Source organism: Triturus cristatus, chromosome 7, assembly GCF_964204655.1.
Source record: "Triturus cristatus chromosome 7, aTriCri1.1, whole genome shotgun sequence".
Lineage (NCBI taxonomy): Eukaryota > Metazoa > Chordata > Amphibia > Caudata > Salamandridae > Triturus > Triturus cristatus.
The window spans coordinates 1,318,708,606-1,318,719,690 of NC_140590.1; positions in this window are offsets into that span (position 1 = coordinate 1,318,708,606).

Below are 11,085 nucleotides of genomic sequence, written 5' to 3' on the forward strand. Positions count from 1 at the left end.
TTGAACGCTGTCTCCTCCACCTGCTTCAACACCCTCCGTATGCTCCGCAAGATCTACAGATGGATCCCGACAGACACAAGGAAAACAGTCACCCAGGCCCTAGTCAGCAGCAGACTCGACTACGGAAACGCCCTCTACGCCGGAGCCACGACCAAGCTCATCAACAGACTGCAAAGAATCCAGAATAACTCTGCACGCCTGATCCTCGACGTACCACGCCGCGACCACATCACCCCCCACCTGAGGAACCTGCACTGGCTCCCCGTCGATAAAAAAAATCTCCTTCAAGCTCCCGATCCACGCACACAAGGCACTCCACTAGACCGGCCCAGCCTCTCTCAACAGTCGACTCTCCTATGTACCCAACAGGAATCTCCACTCCGCAGACCACTCCCTGGCTACCATCCCACGCATCTGTAGAACCACAGCCGGAGGCAGATCATTCCCCCACCGCGCCGCCAAGACCTGGAACACCCTCCCCCTCAACCTACGGCAAACCGAAGACCTTCTAACCTTTAGGAGATGACTCAAGACTTGGCTGTTCGACCAGTAGCAACAGCACCCCCCCACTCCCCACCCTCAGCACCTTGAAACCCTTGCGGGTAAGTAGTGTGCTTTACAAATTATTTGATTGATTGATATATGTTTAAGTGCATTATAACCTCGCGGTAAATGCTAACTTTAGAACGTCTGCTTAGAAACATGTCATGTTTGGTGTCAAACACCTTTGATTCAGCTTGGTAAGCCAGCATGGTGGACGTGTGCTGAGCGAGCTCCATCCTGCCAGCCATAAATCCTTTAATTATCCTGACTCTCCGATGCCTAATTGACTGCTACGAAGACTCTGCTGTCCCGTGGCATAAGCGGCATCGCCCCGAGTAGTTTTGGGACACCTGCGGGGGTCTGTGGTGGCGTAATAGAGCCTTGGTCGGGACGGGGCCTGGTGGGGACGTGGCCTAGCTGACTGAGACGTCGCGCTCAAGATTGCTGGAATCTGTAGTCGGGGTGAGAGCGGCAGCCTCGGCGCCGTACTTCTGCAAGGGAGCGGAGAGGAGTGGCCCCGAGATTGGCTGACGGGCAGAGGCAGCAGGCGGGCAATCAACCACCGCTCTGTGGTGCAGTTTGAGGCAGAGACTGGCTGGGCGGCTAGGCAGCTGGATCGGGCCACGGAGGTGTGGTGCGGCACTGGTGAGCGGGGGTCACTGTGCATGGGCCGGTGGTCTCCTGGCCCTTGGGGGCGCGCACGCCCTGTGTGATGTCTAAGGGGATCCTCTTGGCAGCGGTGGGGGCCCGAGGTGAGTGTGGTCCGCGGGCCTGGTGTAGTGGGGCCTGCTTTCTTGGACCGCACCCACTCGACCTGCACTACAGTGGGAGTTTGGCGGCATTATAGAGCTGCGAGTGGTAGCTGACAAGGTGGTGGAGGGCTGCAGTGGTCACTGGAGGGTCCCTGGGCCTGCCTGGGGCCCCAGCGGGCGCAGGCCTTCTTCTTCCCTAAAACCCCCCCCAGGCCATAAGGGGCGCTCTATCGGCGGTCAATCAGACCGCGTGGGTGCCACTTGGGAATCTGTGACTGGCGCATGCGGGGGTGCAGCCTGGAAGTGCGCGATCTGGAAAGGCTGCGGGTTTGAGGAGCTGCAGGCGATTGGGGGCCCCCCCATCTTAGTTCCAAGAAGCCGTCGCTTCGGCGGTCGGTTGGGCTGCACGAGTGCCGTTGGGTCTGGCATGGTGTGGACTGGACTGGTCATTGGCCTATGTCCCGGGCCGGCTCCTTACAGGATCCCAATCGGTGGTCAGACCGGGCCGCGGGAGCCTGCTGTTGAGTAATCCCTGTTCTCGCTCCCTCCTCTGATCTCTTTGGGCCTGCGTGGGAAGCCCTGAGGGCAGCCATGACGTGGGACAAAGGTGGTGGTGGCCCGGCCAAGCAAGGCCCCATCTACAAATTTACTGGTGCGGGAGCAGCTGCTGGGACGCCCGGAGGGCAGCAGGGGACAATGCCTGATAATGTGGCACTCATGGCGGCCATCACCCAATCCAGAGACATGCTGGATGCAAAAATTAGAGCAGTCGGCTCAGATGTTATGCTGCTGCCACAGGATAACGCGGTGTCACGCATCACGGAAGCTGAAACCCGTATCTCTGGAGTGGAGGACGATGTTACCTCGCAAAAGAAAAAGGTGGCTGCCATGGAGAATGCTCAGAAGGGGCTTGCGCTGCGAGTGGAGGATGCCGAGGGACGGGCCCGATTTATTGGGTTTCTGGAGGGCTGCGAGGGGGCAACATGGAACGCTTCCTCACGCAGTGGCTGGAGAGCTGGCTCCCACCAGAGGCCTTGTCCCGCTGCTTTGTTGTGGAGCGGGCCCACAGGGCGCTCATGCAGAAGCCCCCACCAGGGGCTCGCCCACGGCAAGTTATATCAAAGCTATTGAGCTACCTTGATCGTGACGCGATATTGAAGCAGGCCTGGGTGAAAGAGCCCCTCCTCTACAACAATGCACCAGTCGCGTGTAGTCAGGGAAGATAATTCCCTGACTACACGCGACTGGTGAAGCAACAGCGACAATTGTTCATGGCAGCAAAGGCCCGCCTGAGAGACCTCAAGCTTCCCTACGCTCTCCTGTTTCCTGCCCGCCTACGGGTTGTGTACCGCTCCCACACACACTTTTTTGATACTCCGGAAGAGGTCTTAAAATGGACTGATGACCAAGTTACTTACCTTCGGAACTATATATCTGTAAGAAACATTAGTTAGTTAGATTCCTCACCTTAGAATATCCCCAGGCGTCAGGCTGGATCCGGAAAGATTTTTCGTCAGCAATACCCTTGCGCGTCGCTAGGCGTCGTCTGCGGCTCTGCGTCAGTCATTGGCGTCGTGATCGCCGGGATGACGTCGGAGTACTTAGATGCCGCCCTCGCGCGCTGACATCAGTTCTTGTACATAGCGTTCCGCGCCAGGAACGCAGAGCCATGCAAGAGACCGACACTGGTGCCAAAAAGTTCTGGGGCCCTGAAAGGGATGACCTCAACCCTAGACATCGGTTCGCAGAACGGGGAGGATGGGTGGGTCGGTGAGGAATCTAACTAACTAACTAACTAATGTTTTTTACAGATATATCGTTACCGAAGGTAAGTAACTTGGTCATCTGAAAGAAACAGGTTAGTTAGATTCCTCACCTTAGAATATATACCCCAGCAATACCAACCTCAGTGGTAGGTCTGCAAACCAAGATCACACCAGAAAGTCCTGGAGAACAGAACGGCCAAAGAAGCAGTCTCTCCGGACTTGGCTGTCCAGACAATAGTGTTTGGCAAACGTGTGCAGCAAGGCCCACGTTGCTGCCTGACAAATGTCCTGCAAGGGGAGTCCCTGGCCCAGGGCAGTGGTCGCCGTTGTGGCCCGAGTAGAATGGGCCCTCATTCCTACAGGAGGTTCCTTTTTAGCTAAGGAGTAACAGGCCTTGATACAAAAAACGACCCACCGAGAGATGGTTCGTTTGTGCACTGCCATTCCCTTCTTAGCGCCCACGTAGCTGACAAAGAGTTCGTCGTCCCCCCGGAACTGCTTGGTGCGGTCCAGATAGAAGGACAGCGCCCGTTTTGGGTCCAGACGGTGGAGCCTCTCTTCCTCTTTCGAGGGATGCGGAGGCGGAAAGAAGGTGGGCAGCGTAACAGACTGCCCGATGTGAAAGGCAGTCACCACCTTAGGAAGAAAGGAAGGACGAGTCCTGAGAACAACTTTGTCCGGATGGACAGAAAGGAAAGGAGGCTTAGAAGAGAGAGCCCGGAGCTCAATTACCCTTCTAGCAGAGGTGATGGCCACCAGGAAAGCAGTCTTAAGCGTCAACAGACGAAGGGGACAATTATGAAGTGGCTCAAAGGGAGCGCACATCAGATACGTCAATACCAGATTCAAATCCCACTGAAGCATTACGAAAGGGACAGGAGGAAACATGTAATGCCCTTAAAGAAGCGAGAAACAACAGGGGATTTGAAAAGAGAAGGCTGATCAGGAAGCGGTAAGAAAGCAGAGATAGCTGAAAGATAACCTTTAAGAGTGCCCAGAGCAGAGCCCTGCTGAGCCATGGAAAGAAGAAAGAGGAGAACCTCAGAAAGAGGGGCGGAAAGGCGATCCACAGCCTTTGCTGTGCACCATGCCACAAATTTGTTGCACCCGCAGGCATATACCGATTACGTGGAGGGGCGCCTGGCTGCCAGAATAACATCACAGACACTGTGGAAGCACGTCCTCCACCGTATCCCACAGGGAGTGGGAGTAACGGTCCAAAAGACAAGCGGTGTTAATAGACCGCAATCCCAAACTAAGGGGGGAGAACAGCTTCTTACTAAACTGTTCTAGTCTCTTGGATTCCCGATCCGGGGGAGCGGACGGGAAGGAGGTCTGGGAAGTAGAGACCTGGATAACCAGGCTCTCGGGCGTAGAGTGTTGGGACAAAAAACTGGGGTCGCCCGGTGCAGGGCGGTGGCGCCGGGCCACGTTCCGGTCCACAGGAGGAACTGTGGAGGGCTTGGACCAAGTGCCCTTCAGAACGTCAATGAGCGCTTCATTGAACTGCAGCAGATGCTTCAAGGAGCTTGCTGACGGTTGAAGCACTTCTGTGAGGAGGTTCGTCCTCACGGCCACAGCAGGCAGTTCGAGCCCAAGGGCTTCGGCCGCCTTGCGCAGCACCACAGAAAATGCAGCACCTTCCTCTGAAGCCACGGTCGGAGAGATGAAGCCAGTGTCAGGGGAGGTGTCAAGACCACTGGCATCCCCAGCTCGTCTGCCCAGTCCTAAGATAACTGGCCCCTGTCGGGCCAGAGGGTCCTCAGACCCCTCCTAGTCGTCACCGTCATCTGATTCCTGGTAGCCAGGTGGAATGATTGGAGCCGGGCAGAAGATTAAATTGCCACCCATCGGCGTCCGGTGCGGTGCCGCTCCGACGCCGGGCCCGGACCGGGACTAAACTGGGGAACGGCGTCGTCCGGGGACGGCGCCAGGGGTGGCACCGGAGGAGTCGGCGGAGGGGTCGTGAGGTCAACCGGCGCCGACTGGGGTCCAGGCCTGGATCCCCAGGGCACCTGCGGCGTCGGGACAGGAGTCGACGACGGGGCCGGAGCCGCCGGCTCGCTAGGCCTCCCAGTCAAGCCTGCGGGGCCCGAAGGCGCACCGGCAGGCGTCGACGGCGGAGCCAGGTTCCTCATGGCCATGAGGAAGGCACTGACCTCCGCCGGAGTCGCGTCAGTCCCAGGGACCGGAGGGTATGGGGACGGACGAGACTCCTGCGGCTCCATTGGAGCCGCGTGGGTGGTGCCACCCGAACCCTCAGCCGAGTCGCGCAACTGGCGAGGGGAGTCAGAAGAGCTATGTCGCTTCTTCGACTTCTTGCTGTGCTTCGACTTACCAGATTTCGAAGACTTTGACCCCGACGAGCGGTGATGGCTGCGGCTCCAAGACCGGTCCCTCGACCGGGACCTTGAGCGGCGCAGAGCCGACTGCCGGTACTCGAGTAGCTTGCGGGACCGCCTAGCGTTCGAAGTCAAGGCCCGGCAGTCGAGGCACGACTTGGCGTCGTGGTCGGTTCCAAGGCAATAAAGGCACCAGTGGTGGTGGTCCGTGACCGACATCAGTCGGTGATAGGAGTCACAAGCCTTAAAACCAGGCATCCCTACCGGCACCAGAGTCGATGTCGACAAGAATAGAACCAAAACAGTTTAAAAAAGTTTAGTCAAAAAGTGACTAAAAGGGTATGCTCTTCCAGGATCGGCGCTAACTGGCGCGGAAAAAAGAAGAACTGACGTCAGCGCGCGAGGGCGGCGTCTAAGTACTCCGACGACGTCATCCCGGCGGTCACGACGCCGACGACGGACACGGAGCTGCAGACGACGCCAAGCGACGCGCAAGGGTATTGCTGACGAAAAATCTTTCCGGATCCAGCCTGACGCCTGGGGATATTCTAAGGTGAGGAATCTAACTAACGTGTTTCTTTCGGGTGAGATGGTGCGGGTGAGAGCACACACTCAACCTGGAAGAGAATCCGACTCCTCATCGAGCAAGGCGGCCCAGAAAGGTCCACGGGGGCAGCAGACGGTCACGATCTCAGCGCCGCTCCCAGTCCTTGAGCCAAAGCTTGTTGACTCCAATCGGGACGTCGACTCCGCCATCAGCAAGATCCTTCGTAGGACAGCTCGTATCCTGGTTCTGGTCGCCCTTGACGCCTCCTGGTCCACGTGGCTGCAGAGACAAGCTTCAAGACATCACCTGTGTTCTGCACGATATCGCCTGGTTCCTTCCTGGTTCCACCCGGTCACTGGCTCGTGACCCAGACTTTGTCCCCTCTGCTTGCAGGTGTTCTTCCTTCAAGATCCATCCTTGGGTCCACCGGACAACTTCCTCCTGGTCGCCTGCCAGCATCTTTTCTTCAGGCCTCCATAGGATCCAGCGACGACACCCGACACATCTTCACACCTATGCACCAGTCTCCTGTGGGTGAGGTAACGCGATTACTCCGGTGCTCCAGTGGATATTGACTATCCAAGTGTCTAAGTCTTGAGTTGCTTCCTCCTAGTTACTTCGGAAGTGTCCTTATTCTTCCTATTTCTAACTACTACATTCCCATTGACTTTAATGGAACCCGCGTGTGTGTCTCCACACTGCACACGCTTCCCGTGGGCCTCCCACTCCCTAACTATTGGTAGCGTAGCCCCAGCGATTCCCTAGGCCCTAGGCCTACTCTCTGTTCGTGACGTACTTATACCACTTACTTAGTATATGTTTTGCGTGGCCCCCGGGCCCAACTGTATTTTTCCTCTGTAACTTAATGTATGCTACTTAAGAAATTGTTTGTACTTAGACCTCTGAACTCATAAAGAGTGCTGAGGGTATATGTTAGAATAAATACATTCTACTTTTATATATACCTGGTGTGGTGTCCTTTCATTTGGTAGTCAAGGGATTATAATGGTATAACAGCTGGCTTCACATGCCATACAGAGTTTAGCCTAAGACTGCTCTTGTCCATGCTACCGCTAGGATAGCTGGTCTATAAGGTTGAATTTACAACCAATCACCATAAGGGTTGTTTGGACTGATACAGGGTGTACACTAGAACTAGTGACATCATATATCAGGCCAACTTCTCACAAGGGATTCCCGGGGGTAGCGATCCTGATAAACAGCAGGGTTCCTTATACTCATATTAAACAGTGGACAGACACACAGGGGCGCTATTTGTTTCTTCGGGGCAAGATCGGCAGGACACCTTAGTCTTGGGTAGTGTCTATGCTCCCCCTCCCTTGCAATGGAATCTGGTGGAGCGACTTATGACCCTATGGGCGGATATGCCAGATGCGCTATCTGTGGTTGGTGGGGACTGGAATGACATCATGGATCTGGCCAGAGATTGATGGCGGGCTGGGGGTGGTCCGGAGGGTGGTCGCTCCACGAGATTGCACTCCTTAGTCACAGGACTTGATTGGGTTCATGTATGGCGGAGCCTTCACGGTGATGGCAGGGAATTCACCTACCTATCTGCGGTCCATGATTCACAATGCAGAATTGACTATCTCTTTGTTCCCCAGGTGGCGGTTGGCAGGGTGGTGCCGGCGGAGATTCTGCCCCGGGGCCTTTAGGATCATTTCCCGGTGGCCCTCGCGTTCCAGATAGGTCGATGGCACCAACCATTCAGGTGGCGCCTCTTCGTATGGCATCTGCAGAACGATGACTATAAAGAACGTATGAGCGAAGCCATTGATCACTATCTGACGGCTAATGTGGGGTCCGTCTCTAGCGCCGAGATATTGTGGGAGGCACTGAAACCCATACTGAGGGGGGTAGATATTTCCTGGTGCGCGGCAGCGCGTAGGGAGGAGCTGCTACTAGCGGAAGGACTCGAACGTAGGAGCCGGGAGGCAGGGGGAAGCCAGTTTTGGAGGCAATTACTGATGGCTCAAAAGAATTATGCAGCCCTTCTGATGGACGAGGCCCGTCAAGCTTGGCTGGCGAAACGTAGCAGGGTGTATCAATTGGGTGACAAGTCCAGCAAGATGCTGCATCACCTCTGTCAGGGAACCTTCCATTCCCAGGCCCTGACCGAAACCTGGGATAGAGGCTGAAAGATTGGAATCATAGCCTGAATATCCTGGACTCACTGTTCGGGTGGATAAACCCGAAACTGTCTCGTGTCCAGAACCGCTCCGATGAAGAGGAGCTCACAAGGCATTGTTAGGATGGCCCATCCTGTCCACACAAAAACAGTTTTTTTGTGTTACTACCTGGAGCAGCAACAAAAAAGCCATTCACAGTTATGTGACCCAAGATGCTGGTATTTTCAGAATTGTCACTTTTCAACATCAGAAAGGGTTTAAAAATATAAATACATATGAGTGTACACAGCATATCTCTATTTGCTCACAACCAATCACCTACTAGATGTCAATATTGGGAGAGATAGACATTACAACAGTGAAAAAAGGACACCCCCATTGATTTCAGCTGCCTTGTGAAAACGCTGAGGTCGGAACTTTGAGGTATTATGTATTTCAATGCCCTCCTGAACTTTTATTTCATTATTCGTTGGGTTGACATGTTTGCGCTGATTTACTCTATTTACTCCACCTGCTTTTTGAGCAGGTGGAGCTTTTTAGAACAGCCAAGATGTAAAGAATGTAAAGGATGGGAAACTAAGGCAAACTAAAGATTGTTGTGGCAGCCCTCTCAGCCTTTATTTGGCCCTTCACAGTCATACACCGTGGCAGGGTGAGTTGTGGCCAAAGCTGGTAACGTGGGGGAGCAGGGAGTGGACTAGGAATAACAACAAGGCACACGCAACAAGCGTACAAGCATTTGGTAGCTGCTCTGCCCGACAACCTACATCCCATATCTGAGGTAGGTGTCATCGAAGTTAGGCTGACAACAGAACAGCCAGATCAACAAGGCTTGAGATGTGCGAGTGAGGACTCGGCTCTGAGATGGATTTGGAATCCTTTGATGAATGAGGAGTTATAACCCAATGAGTGCTTTTGGACTTTGATTTACTAGAAGACAGTGATTTTGAACGTGACTAGGACCTAAAGTTGGAATTACACTTGTAAAGTGGGTCACTGCCCTGTCTGTTTCTAGTGTCCCACAACACACTGCTTCGCCTCCCGCTTTAATAGGCAGACATCTTGCGGATCCATATCTGTCATCTGCTCCTACAGTCTTGTCAGGGTTTGAAGCTTGTGGTCTTAGGGGATATATTTTGCTGGCACACCATTTACAGAGAAACAGGTTAGCACTAGATAATCACCGATAAACAGAGTGCGGAGAGAAAGCAATTGGCATTGCACAAGGAAGGCACTTCTATATCGCTACAATTCCTCACTTCTTGGAGCGGCAGGAAGTTGCCATAGAGCCAAAGGTATGAGGGAGCAATTTTCGGTGGGGGGGGGGATATAAGGGGTGTACACATATACTTAGCTACCATTAACTTCAATTTAACGGTGTTTTTAAGGGAATTAAAAACACTTTTTTAAAAGTGTCATAAGAAACCACAACTTACCCTTAAAGGTTTTTTTCCCCCCAGTGAATACATTAACTTATACATGTATTCCCTTTTCTGAACATTTTTATCTTTTTTTGTAATCTCTTTTTGATGTTTCACTGGAATGAAGGTTACTGAGCACAACACAAGTCAAAAGAGACTCCTTTGAATTAGGGAACTAGAACGTTGTCAGTGGAACTGTAAGTATCTGTAGCATGAATCCATTACCTGCGACATTTTCTCCGAGTTAGTTTCTATACGGTCTATTTGTGGCATGCAGGAAAGTGCTTAATGTTATGATGCTCCTAGACAAAAATTAGTTCACCAACATTTCCCTGAGAAAATCATGCAGCTTGCAGATAATTTTTGTCGAAATAAGCATTAACCACCATGGGCATCTATGAAAACATATCATGGCCTTAAATATTTGAGATGCTGTGAGAAGTTGGCCTGGCATATGCTGTTCCTAGTTATAGGGACACCTTGCACCAGTCCAATTCGACTCTTATTGATGATAGGTTTAAGACAACCTTTAAAGAAAGCTATCCTAGTGGTAGCTGTGGAGAGCAGCCTTCAGGCTAAGTCTGGAAGGAGTGTTAAGCTTATTGTTTTACCATAATAACCTCTTGAATAACCAAATGAAAGAGTAGCCCACACAGGTATATATATAAAATATATGTATTTATTCTAGACAGAGTCCCACAGTCACTTTATGTGACTAGTGGCAAAGTTACACTTCAAACAAGCATTTATAAACACAATAAATAGCACAGAAATTAATGGGCCCCAGGGGGGGACCAAACCATATACTAAAATAGTGGTATAAGAACCACGACAATTCTACAGACAATGCCTAGGGCATTCAGGATCGCTTGCCCCTTCAGAATCCACCCACTGTTAAGAGGAAGGGGACCCACGGGAGACGCGTGCAGCACAAGAAGTTGCTATCGGGATCGCAATGTTAGTCTATGGAGAATGTCGCGGTTGAATATTTAAAGATTAAAGACACTTCTAGCAGGAGTACAAAGTTAAGGCTTGAGACTTAAGGCTTTGGAGAGCCCACTACCACGGGAGTACCGAAGTACCACTGTTACCTGCCCCAGGGAAGCCGGGTGCATAGGTCGATTCTGGTGTCGGGTCGCGGGCTGATGTTCAATGGAAAAGTAGTCCAAACTGCTGCTAGCCAAAAGCGTTGATGATGTCGTGAAGATCTAAGATGTAGAAAATGTAGAGAAGAACCTGAAAGCAGAGGGGACAGAGTCTGGGTCACGGCACAGTGACCAGGGAGCTCACAGGAAGGAGCTCTTGGATGTCGGGTGCTTCAGGTAGAGATGGGTGCAGCTTGGCTCTGCAGTCACGGGCTCCGGGAGGCTTCAAGGAAGGCCAGCTTCTGGAGGGCGACTGTCCCACGTCGGATGAGGGTCGCTGCGGAGTTAGTGTCCCGATTGGATCCACTAAGCCTTGGCAACCGCAACCCACGCAAGATGAACAAAGTAGCTGCTGGTGCAGACCCACGAGGTCTGAGGGTGCTCTCCTTTGGAGAGAGCATAGAGCAGGCCTGGAGCTA